Raw genomic sequence first — 5,900 nt, 5'->3', positions numbered from 1 at the left:
CCCCCGGTCCCCTTCCAAGATTTCAGCTCTGGTTGCAGGATGGAGTGAGGAGGTGCTTGCCCAAGTCACCCAGGGGCGCGCCTGCCGGCTGCATGCCTGGACCACACACCCCGGGACTCTGTTCCAGAGTGCGAGGGTGGTGCCCGAGCTTGTGAGCCTTCAACAAATCCCTGGGCCAGGCTGAGGCTGGCCAGCTGAGAACCCCCTGCAGAGTCCAGAAAAGCAACAATAAGATCATAAACTGTCCAGCTATGAGGGTCAGACCCCAACCAGAAGAGGCAATGCTGGGCTTTGGGGCTGCAGAGAGTTTGATACACAGCGATGAAAGAGCTGAAAAACCAAAGGGGTGGTGAGGCCGTGCAGGATTAGTGAGTTGGAAGTCACCCCGTCTCCCCAGGCAAGAGGCAGGACCAAAGGGAGGAGGTGGTGTTTGCAAGGACAAGGGGCCAGGCTTGCCTAGCAGGAGCTGAGGGCACCGCGGGGGAGGCTGGGATGCTGCCTGGGCTCTGGGGTCAGAGAGGAGACACAGCATTGCCACAAGATAGAGATGGGGAGAAGAAACGCTCGGCTGTCTCATGCACCTGTTAGTCAAACCAAACCCAGCAAGAAGCCCAAGAAGCCGGAGGCAGAGGCAGCACCGGCTGCCCTGAGTGCAGAGCTGAGCAGGTGCGGCTAGCCGAGCACGGAGCCGACCCAGAGGCCCCCCAGCTCAATTCTGGACAGTGATGCGCCCCGAATGACATTTCACTCTTTCCCAGCCTCGCCCCACGCTGTGGTCCCAGCAGGTGGCCCCGTGGCCCTGGTGTGCAGGAGCAGGGCCGTGTCAGCTTATGTGCGTGCACACTAGGATGCTAGCAAAATGACGAAATTGCCTCAAATGCACTTCTCAGAGCACTTCCACGTCATTAGCTCCGCATTATGGTCGTTGAAACCTGAGACCACAATTTTCTGTAGTACTTTGGAGAAACTCTGAGTGGCGAGATTGCTGATCAAGCGCTTCTGAGAACACAGAGCCCTACGTTGGCTGTTCTCGTTAGCCTTTCTCTAGCAAATTAAGGGAGGATTAAAAATCTCATAGCAGTAGCCATAAAATTTAAGTAAACCTCAGATTTTTCTGGATTCTGATAGATCACACTATGTTTGTGTGTGTGTGCTAACAAAAGAGGAAAATGCTTTCCTGTAACAGTCTAAGATTTGCTTTAATATTTATTTTCTAAAGTAACCTGACACACTCACCCACCTACCCATCACTTTTATCAAGCACTATTCTAGATGCAACTGTCTAACTAGGAAGAAAACAAAAGTTCCTGCCCCCCAAAAACTTACATTTTATTCTACTGTGATTGATGGCTAGGGCCACTTGACATTATGAACTGTTTTGTTAAAGGAAGAATATCTTTGCTCACAAAATAAGGGCAATTATCCAGTGATGGTGACCTCATTAGTGCCGCTATGATTTAGACTACCTGAATTTTAAAATCGTGTATTCATTTAATCATTTAAACATGTCCCTGGAAATCTCCTGCTAGAATGTATTTAAGCAAGGAATTAATTCTAACAGATTGATCTTACGACCTGTGCAAAGCTCACATCTTTTCCAGTTTCTGTTACTCATCCTCAAAGATGCCTACCTGACATTGTTATTTATTGGCCTTTTGGCAGGAGGAAATTTACTTAAACTTTGTGAGATTCTGCTTCTTTATTATAAACGTGATGTTTTAACCTGGTGTCACTCAATTCCCGTCCACAATGGACTGCAAATGTGAGGGTGTCCCGGCAGGGGGCGCCAGAGAGCCCGGGTTTTCAGTGGGCTGCGCCATCTCTGTGCACGATGACAGACCCACGTGAAGGCCCGTTTCTCAGCACATGACCTCATTATCAAGTACACCATGACGATAGGGTCTACCTCTGTTTTGTCCTGAGGGTTAAATAAGATAATCCAGGTAATACAGGTCACTCCAGAGCTGAGACTTTTCGCTAAAAAGACATGTTTGTCATACAGGGAAGAACGCTTTCCTTTCTCTACCAGAAACAGTGGCCATTTAGGAAAGTTCAGCTATATGGAGCACTGGGGCATGGGTCTAGTGCCCACGTCTGATATCAGTCTTGATAGCAGGAAGTATGGGGGGGGAGAGCGGGGGCTGGGGTAAACTGGGGAAGCCAGGCTTCTCGAAGGTCTGACTCTTCAGACCCAGCCACAGGTAACCAGAAGCTAATCCAGATCCAGTTTTGTTATATCTTTCCCTCTTTTCCCCCCAAAAGCTTAAATCCCAAGATTAATGAGAAAGCTATATTCAATTTTATTTTAGAATCTAGATTTAGAGTATGGTGTCGGACTATCAATATGTCTAACCCACAGGAAGTGTGCTATTTCCAAATTAGGTAGTTTCTTTTAAATGAGAAGTCAGGAATGTCTGAACAGAAGAAAGCATGGGCATTCTAGTTAAGCAAAAGCTGTTAACCTGTAAAGAAATGTGATTCCTACTGAGAAATTCATCTGGGAGGGCACCACAATGAGAAAATGATCTGAGAGGCAACGACAAGCAGCCCTTCCAGAGGCATCTGCAAGTTTCTCGAAGTGCTATTCAGGTGGCTGGCAGGGAAATGACATGTAGCTGAGCCAACTAAAAGCTTGCAGTGAGCATATTATTTATGATAACAAAAAATTACTAATGGCAGCCAGAGGCAAAATCAACAAATTGTGAGGCAACCCTATAATGAAATAGTATGCAGCTATTAGACTTAATGGTGGGAAGTAGTGTTTGCAAACACCAAGTTTATCAAGATCACCCAGGGACCAGGCATCACCGGTCCTTCTAAGCAGTTTCCACAAACGGGTTCAGGCATCTGTACATTTAACAGCTTCCCAGGAGATTCTAATGCACCCACCAAGTTGTAAATCTTTTCAAAATTAAAGTCAATTATGAAACAGCATGCATAGTGTGTGGTGTGATTTGGATTTGATTCAGTTGCATGTGGGAAAAAAATCACACATACACATATCTGTCACATACACATCCGTAGCAATCTCTAAAATGTTTTAAAGTGTATTTTTTGTAACAAAGTGCAGAAATAGAAAATATAATTGAGTGCTCTACATAAAAGTTAGAGATTTAGGCTGTTTCCTGCTTACCTCCTGATCATACCTATATACAGCCTCATTGTTGTAGTCCAAAATGGCAGCTAGAGTGCCAGCCATCACATCCTTCTCCCAAATAGGAGATGGGGAGAAGAGGGGTGGGAGAGAGGAACTTGCATAAGTTATTTGTAGGAAACTCCCCAGAATTTCATTTGCATTGCCAAACTTAGTGACACAGCCACATCTAACTGCAAAGAAGCAGGGGAAAGTCTTTTTCAGGAGCTCATGCACTGTTACAAATCAGAAATTCTAGTACTAAAAAAGTTGTTATACACAAATAACAATCTCTACCAGGAGTACAATATAAATATGTTAAATGTCTATAGATTTTTGAACCCCATGAAATTGGCATTTAAATTTTTTTTAAAAGGACAAATGTCTACAGGTCATGTGGTTTATTTATTATATTTCTATTAAAAATTTTAGAAATACATGGTACAAAAATATGTCTAACTACTAGTTATCTTTGGTTGGAGGGCTCTCAGATAGCCAGATACAGTTTGATTATTTTTTAATAATGATCATCACTGTTAGCAAAAAAGCAGATATTAAAAAGCAGGAAAATTATAATCACATTTTAATAAACTATATAACTTCTGTGTTTATGCATAGAGATTTCATTTAACTCATTAGTACATCTTCACAGATGGCTATCTTACATGCACAAAGGAAAAAAGACCTCAGGTATATTCCTCAATCAAAGCGTTGTTTCTGAGCAGTTGACTGGAAATGGGTTTTATTTTCTTCCTTAGGCTGCTTCCTGCTAATCTGCTTAAAAATCCTTCCTGTATTTTTTCCCAATTGCTCACAAGTACTTGGAATGTTCTTATAATAAAAACAAGTATAGAAAAAAACACCCCAAAATGGGAAAAGCACATTGGAGGCCGGGGGCGGGGTGCGGGGAAGCAGTCATCTGAGCATACAAGAGACAAGGTCTGGCTGGGCATAGTGGGAAAGGGTTCAAGTGGTGAGAATAGAGCTGTGTCCACAGGCGGTGAGACCCTGCACGCCAGGCCCTGTTCTAGGCTCCAGAGGTAATGACAGAAGAGCCTAGGCCAGGTCCATGCTCGCCTCGAGATTATTATCCAGTGCAGAGATAGATAATAAGCAAGTATAAATTTTCAAATAACAAAAATAACAGTATAAATAAGAAAATAATAATAGGGTTGGTAAGGCAGGGATATGAGTCAGCCAGTACTCTAAGTTCCTCATACACAGTTGAGAGGACCAGTCCCTCTGAAAAATAGTAGTAGATACCATTATCTCTTCAATTAACAGAAAACTAAGCACAGAGTAGTTGGATGTCTTGTTCAAGGTCACCCAGCAGGTGAGATTTGCAGATGCTTTCATGGGTGTGGGGGGGGGGGGTGTGCACACACGTGCCTGGAATTATCTGACTCCAGAGCAAGGCACGTAACCCCCCAAGCAGTAAGGGTGATACGAAGAACCAGAGGCACTTGAGAAGCAGATGCAAATTAGTGAGATTTGACCTCGGAAATTTCGAGACACTAGGCCTGGAATGGGATTTAAGAATTGTTTGAATTTGTTTCTTCTCTTGGGGTAAATATGAAACACACTCTCCACAGAGGCGTCTGTTGCCCTGATGTCAGGATGAGGCTACCTCTCTGGTCTTGAGAAGCTGGGGCCCTCTGAATTGGGAGGAGACCGAGGCTAGAAACCTTGGTGTTTAATGCAAGGCGGGTGTGTGTGTGTGTGTGTGTGTGTGTGTGAAGTCACCCAGTCTACACATAAGTAAACATTTATCCAGGCCTAAAAAAAATAATAAATTTACCAAGCCTTAAAATAAGCTGCAGGAGCTTCTGGATCATGTTAGCTGGGCTGGATGTAATGGAGATGATGGAGGAGCCGGTTCGAAGGGGATGCTGGGAACATGGCATTTCTTCTGGTGCCAGGTGAGGAGAGCTGTTGGCCTCCAAAGACTAGGGAAAAGCAATCCTCGAGGCGGGGGAGGGGCAGGCACAGCTCAGGCAGGCTCCCAGCCTTTGAGAGGCTGGCGTAACCCCAGCAGGGGACAGGGAGAGGGAAGCCTGCAGGGTAACCTGGCACTCCAATTGATGCCCTCCCCATTCAGATGTTTAGGCCTCTGGCTCCCTGTTTGAACACTACCTGCTCAGAGCTGGAGACCTTCACTGACCGCACCCCAGCCACTAGCACGACTTTGACTCGCCTTATCACCGAGGAGTCATGATGCTGCTGTGGTAAGTCAGCACTGCCCAGCCCCAGCCAGGCTGCTGGGACAGCACTGGCTCTGGTCACGCCAGAGGTGCGACCACCGCGCACCACCCACCGCTGGCAGGGCAAACCTAACAGATACAACTGCTGGAGGAATGCTCAAACCCTGCCGGGAAGCAGCAGAACCCCACTAGGTACACAAGCCACATTTCCTGAGGGCCTATTATGGGCCAGATCTCTGGGAATAGATATACAAAGTCAGCGAGTTTTGTTTTTTTTTTAATTTTTGGAAACATGGGATGTAAAATGTGGAGAGGGGAGGCTAGGAAATACACAGTAAATTATTGGATGGATGGATGGATGATGGATGATGGATGGATAGATGGATGAATGATGGAGGATGGATGGATGATGGATGGAGGATGGATGATGGATGGAGGATGGATGGATGGATGGATGGGTGGGTGGATGGATGGATGGATGATGGATGGATGGATGAATGATGGATGGAGGATGGATGGATGGATTGGTGGGTGGATGGATGATGGATGGATGGATGAATGATGGA

The sequence above is a fragment of the Condylura cristata genome, unplaced genomic scaffold, assembly GCF_000260355.1.
Source record: "Condylura cristata isolate star-nosed mole 26May11 unplaced genomic scaffold, ConCri1.0 scaffold00022, whole genome shotgun sequence".
Lineage (NCBI taxonomy): Eukaryota > Metazoa > Chordata > Mammalia > Eulipotyphla > Talpidae > Condylura > Condylura cristata.
Note: the sequence above shows the minus strand (reverse complement) of the source record.